The 11,965-nt window shown below is 36.6% G+C and overlaps 3 pseudogenes; 1 reads left to right on the top strand and 2 right to left on the bottom strand.

Moving 5' to 3' along the window:
* Window positions 1-257: 257 nt before the first annotated feature.
* LOC134968398 (5S ribosomal RNA) lies at window positions 258-378 on the bottom strand (annotated as a pseudogene).
* Window positions 379-6,806: 6,428 nt separating this feature from the next.
* On the bottom strand, window positions 6,807-6,927 carry LOC134968193 (5S ribosomal RNA; annotated as a pseudogene).
* Window positions 6,928-11,636: 4,709 nt separating this feature from the next.
* LOC134968192 (5S ribosomal RNA) lies at window positions 11,637-11,757 on the top strand (annotated as a pseudogene).
* The last annotated feature ends 208 nt before the right edge of the window (window positions 11,758-11,965 follow it).

The raw sequence follows: 11,965 nt of genomic DNA, 5'->3' as shown, positions 1-11,965 counted from the left end.
AATATATAAATTGCAAGGTGCATATACCTAATATAGGCCGAGATGGGTATATCTGTAATTTTGTGGACAAACACACTCCAACTGTAGGACGACCTGTGGTCAAAAAAGTTGCTCATTCAGTGTATATATATATATGACCATCATTTGAAAACTGCTATATATCCCAAATGGGAATTGAATCCTAGCAGGTGGTTGAATCATAGGTCATAACCGAGATGTAAGACAATGCTCTATATTAGTGACAAGTGGGTGGCAAATATTTGCAGTACCAGGGTGTTCCTTGGTGGTCTCCCGTCCAAGTACTTAAACCGGCCCTCCACTGCTTGGCTTCCAAGATCAGATGAGATTGGGCATCTCCAGCGGGGTATGACCGCAGACCTTATGCTCACCCTTGTCACACTGTGTCCTAATTGGGCACAGATAAGAGCCGATTTGCGTTATTATGTGAACCACAGGTATCGAAACAGCTGATTTGGTGTGAAAATAAGATATAAAAAAAAAAATTTGTGAAAATAAGATATCAAATTTTTTTTTCACAGATGGTAACGTATAACACAAAATTCAGATACCCATCTAAATTTTCACGGTTTAAGCAGTCGCAGTACAAGTAGAAAAAACATCTATGCTGCACAGTTATCTCATATAAATATCAGGTAATAATATTTTTAAATTATAATATTCTTTTGACTGTGCAGAGAGGGAAACCTCCAAATTTGGTCTCCATAACACAAATGGATGTATGAGAATACACTATGGATTGTGCAAAAAATAACATAAGCAGTGAAACCTTCAGCTCTAATGCCCCGTCATAAATTATTTTCAAACAATAGGAAAATAATAAAACAGATTATATTCCGTATGATATATATATATCATCAGCTGATGTTAAGAAAAATATGGATTTCTGCAGTGCAAAAAGAGAAGGCGTTTGTGTGTTTGACAAGGTCCAAAAATTAGTAGATGTATCTACATCCGCTGTTTTGATAGAAATATGGACCACACTAAAAATAGCACTTATTCACTTGCTGGTGATAAATGACTGTCACTTGTGCATATAGTTAAATAGTCTATGTACCACGTGGATAAGATTTTTCCGTGCAATAAAGGTGCAAAGGTGCATGTATCACGTATATTACCTCATCCAGGTGTAAATTCATTAAGTTTTGTCCTACTTGTATGATGAGGGAGATCTTGGTGTAGGGAAGGTGCTGGCCGCGTCTGCCCGCGTTCTGCCCGCTGCCGTACTCCGGCCGCACTGTACTTCCTGTTAGGCTGGTTCCCTTGGCGACGAACTTGGCCGAGATCGGCTGGTTGCGGTCACGTGTGCGCACCACGTGACCGTGAGGATGTTACCTCCTTCCTTCCTGACGTACGTTTCGCTACTAGCTTGGTCACAGGATGTCAGTGGGTTCAAACCCTTGTTTGTTCTTATAGCAGTAGTACTGTTTACTGATTGGTTCTTGACAGGAGATTGATAGATATTCTGACCTATCATAGTGAGTATCAATCCAGTTGGTTCCCACTGGATAATATGTCATGATTGACAGTTAAAGGGACCAATCAGCATTTCTTGGTGGACGATCAATTGAATTATTATAAAAAGAGCTGATGAGACTAATTCAGAGTAGTATTGACAATAAATAAGGATAAAATGGGTTAAAAACAAATGAATTAAAATGTAGATATATAAATATAAATATATATATGAATGTAGATATGCAAATGAAGGCGTGATAGGATAGAAAATACAGATTATTATAAATATAAATCTGTGTACAACACATAGTATATTTGTACCTGTTACTATATAAATTAGTGATTATGAAGATTTACTATTTTATTTTAATAAGATATTATTGGGAAATTATTATAAAAAATATAGTATATATATAAGGTTAAACACCCACTTTATATTGGTGAATATGTGACAGTGACTGTTGTTGCTAACTGAATTATATGTGTGGTGATATGTGATGCATGAATTCTAACATTGTTTGGAGTGTAATAATAACATAATGTGCTAGGATGTTAAGAGGGCATTGTGATAAAATATTCAAAATATTATAACAAGAAGAGCATATACATGCACATACATTGATATGCATGTGTATGTATATGAAAAATGGTGAAGCAAATACCATTATGAGCCCATATGTGAAGAAGAGGGAATATATTTATGGTGCAGACTTAAAAAATATATTATTAATAATCATTAAGTGTAATACAGTGAAAAACAATATAGTGTGATGATGCCAATAGAGTGTAATAAAATAAATAAAATTGAAATTAATTAAAAAAAGAGGTTGATATAATTACATGTATATATGCACTTAAACAAACCATTAAAATATATAAATAATTAAATAATTGGTGGCAGTGTTATATAATAGAGTCTGAGTAATGAATGATACAAAATATGCCATGCTTGATGATTATTGTCTTATTCATGCACTTTATGATGTCATTAAAATTGTGTTTATAATGACAGTGTTGTATTATAGAGTATAATTTATGGATGATACAGAATATACCATGCTTAGTGGTTATTAACAATATTGTGCACTAAGCAGTGCATCTAATGATAGTTGGTAAGGGAAGAAAAGAAGAGAAATGAAAAAAAGGGGGTAGAGAAAACAGAGAGAGAGAAAAAAAAAAGGGGGGGGGGAAACAAATTAATGGAAGGTGTCTGGACAGTGGGATTACTTTTTCAATTTAAGAAAACCCCATAATTTATGTTTTCATTCATGCCAAAAGGGTGGATAGTACCTAGTTTAAAAATCCACTCACATTCTTTCTTCAATAGGGTATCTGTCAAACTGCCACCACGAATTCCAAGTTTGATTTTTTCAAGTCCGAAGACCCTAAGATCCTCCCATCTATTATCATGGTGTTGGTAGAAGTGGCGAGCTACCGTAGTGAGTGGTTTCATCTTTGTTTTGTCAGAAGTGGCATTGCGTATAGTCCCAATGTGTTCTAGAACACGTTGTTTCAGTGGGCGAGTGGTCATACCCACATATTTCTTGTCACAGCTGCATTTAATGCAGTAAATGACACCTTCAGTTAAACAATTCATATAGTCGTTGATCTTGAATTCTGTCCCGTATTTATCCTTTACTTCCTTCACCGTTTCAATGTGTCTACAAGCTTTGCATTTACCACAGGGGTATGTTCCTGTTGTGATAATTTTCTTGGTGGGTATTCTTTGAAAGTGGCTTTGTACCAATTGGTCTTTTAAATTTCTGGACCTCCGCCAACTCATGGAGACACGTGAGCCAAGTTTTTCTGATAAATCTGAGTCAGCATGTAATACATGCCAATGTTTTTGTATTGCTTCACTTATCTCCCTCCATTCTTGGCAATAGTTGCCCACAAATCTAATAGTATTTGTGTTCTGTGCTGTCTCTTTCTTCTTGAAGATAATGTCATCCCTAGAGGTAATTTGTGCATTCCGTGATTTTTTTTTTTAGTGAGGTATTACTGTTCCCTCTTACACGTAGTCGTTGGGCCAGCTCTGTACTCTGTTTTTTAAAGTTATGATCATCTGAGCAATTCCTGCGAAGACGCAGGAATTCCCCTTTCGGTATGTTTTCTATGGTGGGATGAAAGTGTGAACTTGTCTGATGCAGCAAGGTGTTAGTCGCTGTATTTTTGCGATACAGGCTTGTAGCAATCATTCCCTCTGGGTCCTTGTAAATCATTAAATCCACAAATGGTAATTCCGTCTGGCTGATATTGTGAGTTAGACGGAGATTAAGATTGTTGTCATTGAGACGTTCTATGAACTGATGTAATAATTGTAGGTCCCTTTCCCATATCATAAAGATATCGTCTATATATCTAGTCCACATAATGATATTAGATGTAAAATCATCATTAGTATCTTTAAAGACGAATTCTCTCTCCCACCATCCTAAAAAGATGTTCGCATAAGTAGGTGCACAGGCCGCCCCCATGGCTGTGCCTCGCGTTTGGAGGTAAAATCTGTCATTAAATACGAAGAAATTATAGTGCAGTACAAAGTGCAACAGTTTGATCAAAAAGGTATGAAATTCCTCCCAGCCTTCGGCGTGTAGAAAATATTCAACTGCTGCTATACCTTCTGTATGGCCAATAGAGGTATAAAGTGCTTCTACATCTAATGATACTAGGTATTGATTGTCCTCCAGTTTTACGTCATGCAGTTTCCTAAGTATATCTGCTGTGTCTTGTATGTATGAAGGAAGACCCAGTACAAGATGTCGGAGGTGCAAGTCCAAAAAAATGCTAGCCTTTTCCGTTAGTCCTCCTATACCTGATACTATCGGTCTTCCAGGTGGGTTTAGAATATTTTTGTGCACTTTTGGCAACATGTAATAAGTAGGAATTTTTGGATTCTGAATTTGTAAATATTCATATTCCTGTCTTGTAATTGACCCTTGTTCTTGAGCCTGAGTAATGATCTTAGAATAGACCGACATATAGTTGCCCAAAGGGTTCAAAAGTATCCTTTTGTAGCAGTCAGTGGATTCCAGTTGTCGTAGTGCTTCTTTAATGTAATCCGTTTTAGGCCAAATCACAATGTTACCCCCTTTGTACGAGGGCTTTATTATGACATCCTGCCATGTTTTATCTCCCTCATGGCCTGTCTTTCTTGATACGTCATGTTTGAATGGCGGGAATGTTTCTTATTGGTATGAATTAGATCAAATTATTTTGCAACCAGTTTCTGAAATACCTGAACTTCTGGGCATATATGTTCAGGTGGAAAATATGTAGATTTCTTCTTGATAGCAGGTCTGGTAGGAGGTCTGTGGTCCATATGATTTGACGCATATTAGTCTTGTTCTAATTCATATAGTGCAGCCAGTGCCTCTTCCTCCATTGCTTGAAGATCTGAGGTTGCGGATTCCTTTGTCTCAGAGGTTGCGGATTCCTCTGTCTCAGAGGTTTCTCCCCTTGTTGTAATGGAAGTTGTTTTATCACTATAAAGTTTTGTCAATAATAATTTCCTTCCAAATAGTTTCAAGTCCTTTTCCCATCTGAACCTTTCAAAATGCCCTGTGGGAGAGAATGTCAAGCCTTTACTCAGTATGGATTTCTGTGCATCTGTGAGTATGTGTTCGGAAAGATTGATAATTTTGAGTTTATTATCATGTTGTTTATTTTCCACGTTAGTCAGCAAACTGGTAGTTGTCATCTCCTCTGTGTGTTTCGGGTCAGGGGGGGGTGAGAAATCCCATTGTTGTTGTCTTCTTCTTCCCCTTCCGCCCTCTCCTCGTCTTCCTCCTCTTTGTCTTCCTCGTGTCCTCCCAGTTCGGGGGTCCCCTAAAAAAGAGGAAGTAGAGGGGGAGGGATTGTATTGATTATTGCTTGCTTGTCCTCTGGAACTCAGATGTTTTTCGGGTATGTAGTCAGCAGTGTCTTCTGTTCCCGACGTTTCTGCCTCTGAGGATGAATATTCACCTGTATATTTAGTTGTATTTCTTTTCCAGGTAGACCTTTGCCATTTAAAAACTTTTCCAGAAGCAAAGTCCTTTTTATCCCTGGCGTATTTGGTTCATTTCCGGTCAATAATAGATTGTTCATATGCCTGTAATTCTTGTTTGTTATGTTCAAAGCACTTCTGGAATTGTAAGTCCTTTTCCCAAGTTTCTAATTTTTTACCTAGGTCTTCCAGATCACGCTCGCATTCCTCCAGTATCAGGTTATTATGTTTAGTTAGAATGTTCATAAGATCACTGGAACATTTGAGGAGAGTGTTTTCCCATTCCTTCTTTAAGTTCTCACTCGCTAGATCGAATGCCGGAAAAATTCTTGGACGAAGGCCTCTAGGAGATATTTTATTTTTAATATAATTTTCTAAAGTTGTAAGGTCCCAGGTGGTCCTAATTTGTTTTCGTAACAGCACGTTTAGTTTGTGAAAGTCAGATTCCCAACTGATATGGGGTTCATTATCAGTTATTTCACTTGGGAAAATATCATCTAAATTATCCTTATTTTTGCGTCTTGAACTCAGCTCTTGTTTAAGATTAAAACTCATATTTTATGAGAGAACTCCAGAAAAAAATAGAGAAAATAAGGAACAGAGATTCCTAAAGGAGGAATATCCGTTACCTTTATATTACCGTGCAGGTATTTCTGAGAAGACTGGAGACCAGTCACAAATGCAGATAATTGGAAAACAAGAAATTGGAAACCGCACTGGTATAGTAGGTGTATATGTATAATGATAATTATCTGTATTGACTGATAATTAAATTTAAGGTTCAAATCCTCATTTTGGGAAGCAGATACATAAGGTAATGCACTCCTTATTTTTATGTATCAGAAAGCTGCCCATCAGTGGTGCTCCCCCGAGTCAGTTATTCTCAGTGTAAACATAGAAAAAAAGAAAAAAAGAAGACTCTTGTTGGGAAGCACTCATATACAGATAATGTTCTATGACTGGATGTCACAATAGCTAACTAAAATGAAATACTTTAATAATTCTCATTAAAATTAATTATTGAGGAGTTCAATGAGCGCCAATATTTGTTAAATAGTGACATTGCGAAAATATAGAAAGTAATATATAAATTGCAAGGTGCATATACCTAATATAGGCCGAGATGGGTATATCTGTAATTTTGTGGACAAACACACTCCAACTGTAGGACGACCTGTGGTCAAAAAAGTTGCTCATTCAGTGTATATATATATATATATGACCATCATTTGAAAACTGCTATATATCCCAAATGGGAATTGAATCCTAGCAGGTGGTTGAATCATAGGTCATAACCGAGATGTAAGACAATGCTCTATATTAGTGAAAAGTGGGTGGCAAATATTTGCAGTACCAGGGTGTTCCTTGGTGGTCTCCCATCCAAGTACTTAAACCGGCCCTCCACTGCTTGGCTTCCAAGATCAGATGAGATTGGGCATCTCCAGCGGGGTATGACCGCAGACCTTATGCTCACCCTTGTCACACTGTGTCCTAATTGGGCACAGATAAGAGCCAATTTGCGTTATTATGTGAACCACAGGTATCGAAACAGCTGATTTGGTGTGAAAATAAGATATCAAAAAAAATTTTTGTGAAAATAAGATATCAAATTTTTTTTTCACAGATGGTAACGTATAACACAAAATTCAGATACCCATCTAAATTTTCATGGTTTAAGCAGTCGCAGTACAAGTAGAAAAAACATCTATGCTGCACAGTTATCTCATATAAATATCAGGTAATAATATTTTTAAATTATAATATTCTTTTGAATGTGCAGAGAGGGAAACCTCCAAATTTGGTCTCCATAACACAAATGGATGTATGAGAATACACTATGGATTGTGCAAAAAATAACATAAGCAGTGAAACCTTCAGCTCTAATGCCCTGTCATAAATTATTTTCAAACAATAGGAAAATAATAAAACAGATTATATTCCGTATGATATATATATATATCATCAGCTGATGTTAAGAAAAATATGGATTTCTGCAGTGCAAAAAGAGAAGGCGTTTGTGTGTTTGACAAGGTCCAAAAATTAGTAGATGTATCTACATCCGCTGTTTTGATAGAAATATGGACCACACTAAAAATAGCACTTATTCACTTGCTGGTGAAAAATGACTGTCCCTTGTGCATATAGTTAAATAGTCTATGTACCATGTGGATAAGATTTTTCCGTGCAATAAAGGTGCAAAGGTGCATGTATCACGTATATTACCTCATCCAGGTGTAAATTCATTAAGTTTTGTCCTACTTGTATGATGAGGGAGATCTTGGTGTAGGGAAGGTGCTGGCCGCGTCTGCCCGCGTTCTGCCCGCTGCCGTACTCCGGCCGCACTGTACTTCCTGTTAGGCTGGTTCCCTTGGCGACGAACTTGGCCGAGATCGGCTGGTTGCGGTCACGTGTGCGCACCACGTGACCGTGAGGATGTTACCTCCTTCCTTCCTTCCTGACGTACGTTTCGCAACTAGCTTGGTCACAGGGCGTCAGTGGGTTCAAACCCTTGTTTGTTCTTATAGCAGTAGTACTGTTTACTGATTGGTTCTTGACAGGAGATTGATAGATATTCTGACCTATCATAGTGAGTATCAATCCAGTTGGTTCCCATTGGATAATATGTCATGATTGACAGTTAAAGGGACCAATCAGCATTTCTTGGTAGACGATCAATTGAATTATTATAAAAAGAGCTGATGAGACTAATTCAGAGTAGTATTGACAATAAATAAGGATAATATGGGTTAAAAACAAATGAATTAAAATGTAGATATATAAATATAAATATATATATGAATGTAGATATGCAAATGAAGGAGTGATAGGATAGAAAATACAGATTATTATAAATATAAATCTGTGTACAACACATAGTATATTTGTACCTGTTACTATATAAATTAGTGATTATGAAGATTTACTATTTTATTTTAATAAGATATTATTGGGAAATTATTATAAAAAATATAGTATATATATAAGGTTAAACACCCACTTTATATTGGTGAATATGTGACAGTGACTGTTGTTGCTAACTGAAGTATATGTGTGGTGATATGTGATGCATGAGTTCTAACATTGTTTGGAGTGTAATAATAACATAATGTGCTAGGATGTTAAGAGGGCATTGTGATAAAATATTCAAAATATTATAACAAGAAGAGCATATACATGCACATACATTGATATGCATGTGTATGTATATGAAAAATGGTGAAGCAATACCATTATGAGCCCATATGTGAAGAAGAGGGAATGTATTTATGGTGCAGACTTAAAAAATATATTATTAATAATCATTAAGTGTAATACAGTGAAAAACAATATAGTGTGATGATGCCAATAGAGTGTAATAAAAATAAATCAAATTGAAATTAATTAAAAAAAGAGGTTGATATAATTACATGTATATATGCACTTAAACAAACCATTAAAATATATAAATAATTAAATAATTGGTGGCAGTGTTATATAATAGAGTCTGAGTAATGAATGATACAAAATATGCCATGCTTGATGATTATTGTCTTATTCATGCACTTTATGATGTCATTAAAATTGTGTTAATAATGACAGTGTTGTATTATAGAGTATAATTTATGGATGATACAGAATATACCATGCTTAGTGGTTATTAACAATATTGTGCACTAAGCAGTGCATCTAATGATAGTTGGTAAGGGAAGAAAAGAAGACAAATGAAAAAAAGGGGGTAGAGAAAACAGAGAGAGAGAGAGAAAAAAAAGGGGGGGGGGACAAATTAATGGAAGGTGTCTGGACAGTGGGATTACTTTTTCAATTTAAGAAAACCCCATAATTTATGTTTTCATTCATGCCAAAAGGGTGGATAGTACCTAGTTTAAAAATCCACTCACATTCTTTCTTCAATAGGGTATCTGTCAAACTTCCACCACGAATTCCAAGTTTGATTTTTTCAAGTCCGAAGACCCTAAGATCCTCCCATCTATTATCATGGTGTTGGTAGAAGTGGCGAGCTACCGTAGTGAGTGGTTTCATCTTTGTTTTGTCAGAAGTGGCATTGCGTATAGTCCCAATGTGTTCTAGAACACGTTGTTTCAGTGGGCGAGTGGTCATACCCACATATTTCTTGTCACAGCTGCATTTAATGCAGTAAATGACACCTTCAGTTAAACAATTCATATAGTCGTTGATCTTGAATTCTGTCCCGTATTTATCCTTTACTTCCTTCACCGTTTCAATGTGTCTACAAGCTTTGCATTTACCACAGGGGTATGTTCCTGTTGTGATAATTTTCTTGGTGGGTATTCTTTGAAAGTGGCTTTGTACCAATTGGTCTTTTAAATTTCTGGAACTCCGCCAACTCATGGAGACACGTGAGCCAAGTTTTTCTGATAAATCTGAGTCAGCATGTAATACATGCCAATGTTTTTGTATTGCTTCACTTATCTCCCTCCATTCTTGGCAATAGTTGCCCACAAATCTAATAGTATTTGTGTTCTGTGCTGTCTCTTTCTTCTTGAAGATAATGTCATCCCTAGAGGTAATTTGTGCATTCCGTGAGGCTTTTTTTATTGAGGTATTACTGTACCCTCTTACACGTAGTCGTTGGGCCAGCTCTGTACTCTGTTTTTTAAAGTTATGATCATCTGAGCAATTCCTGCCTGCCAAGAATGCACCCTTTTGGCATGAATGAAAACATAAATTATGGGGTTTTCTTAAATTGAAAAAGTAATCCCACTGTCCAGACACCTTCCATTAATTTGTAACAGGTACAAATATACTATGTGTTGTTCACAGATTTATATTTATAATAATCTGTATTTTCTATCCTATCACTCCTTCATTTGCATATCTACATTCATATATATATTTATATTTATATATCTACATTTTAATTCATTTGTTTTTAACCCATATTATCCTTATTTATTGTCAATACTACTCTGAATTAGTCTCATCAGCTCTTTTTTATAATAATTCAATTGATCGTCCACCAAGAAATGCTGATTGGTCCCTTTAACTGTCAATCATGACATATTATCCAATGGGAACCAACTGGATTGATACTCACTATGATAGGTCAGAATATCTATCAATCTCCTGTCAAGAACCAATCAGTAAACAGTACTACTGCTATAAGAACAAACAAGGGTTTGAACCCACTGACGCCCTGTGACCAAGCTAGTTGCGAAACGTACGTCAGGAAGGAAGGAAGGAGGTAACATCCTCACGGTCACGTGGTGCGCACACGTGACCGCAACCAGCCGATCTCGGCCAAGTTCGTCGCCAAGGGAACCAGCCTAACAGGAAGTACAGTGCGGCCGGAGTACGGCAGCGGGCAGAACGCGGGCAGACGCGGCCAGCACCTTCCCTACACCAAGATCTCCCTCATCATACAAGTAGGACAAAACTTAATGAATTTACACCTGGATGAGGTAATATACGTGATACATGCACCTTTATTGCACGGAAAAATCTTATCCACGTGGTACATAGACTATTTAACTATATGCACAAGTGACAGTCATTTATCACCAGCAAGTGAATAAGTGCTATTTTTAGTGTGGTCCATATTTCTATCAAAACAGCGGATGTAGATACATCTACTAATTTTTGGACCTTGTCAAACACACAAACGCCTTCTCTTTTTGCACTGCAGAAATCCATATTTTTCTTAACATCAGCTGATGATATATATATATCATACGGAATATAATCTGTTTTATTATTTTCCTACTGTTTGAAAATAATTTATGACGGGGCATTAGAGCTGAAGGTTTCACTGCTTATGTTATTTTTTGCACAATCCTTAGTGTATTCTCATACATCCATTTGTGTTATGGAGACCAAATTTGGAGGTTTCCCTCTCTGCACAGTCAAAAGAATATTATAATTTAAAAATATTATTACCTGATATTTATATGAGATAACTGTGCAGCATAGATGTTTTTTCTACTTGTACTGCGACTGCTTTAACCGTGAAAATTTAGATGGGTATCTGAATTTTGTGTTATACGTTACCATCTGTGAAAAAAAAAATTTGATATCTTATTTTCACAAATTTTTTTTTTTTGTATCTTATTTTCACACCAAATCAGCTGTTTCGATACCTGTGGTTCACATAATAACGCAAATCGGCTCTTATCTGTGCCCAATTAGGACACAGTGTGACAAGGGTGAGCATAAGGTCTGCGGTCATACCCCGCTGGAGATGCCCAATCTCATCTGATCTTGGAAGCCAAGCAGTGGAGGGCCGGTTTAAGTACTTGGATGGGAGACCACCAAGGAACACCCTGGTACTGCAAATATTTGCCACCCACTTGTCACTAATATAGAGCATTGTCTTACATCTCGGTTATGACCTATGATTCAACCACCTGCTAGGATTCAATTCCCATTTGGGATATATAGCAGTTTTCAAATGATGGTCATATATATATACACTGAATGAGCAACTTTTTTGACCACAGGTCGTCCTACAGTTGGAGTGTGTTTGTCCACAAAATTACAGATATA

Source organism: Pseudophryne corroboree, chromosome 10 (genome assembly GCF_028390025.1).
Source record: "Pseudophryne corroboree isolate aPseCor3 chromosome 10, aPseCor3.hap2, whole genome shotgun sequence".
In the NCBI taxonomy this organism is placed as follows: Eukaryota; Metazoa; Chordata; class Amphibia; order Anura; family Myobatrachidae; genus Pseudophryne; species Pseudophryne corroboree.
The sequence above is the reverse complement of the archived record's forward strand: the minus strand, read 5'-3'. Positions and strand labels throughout refer to the sequence as shown.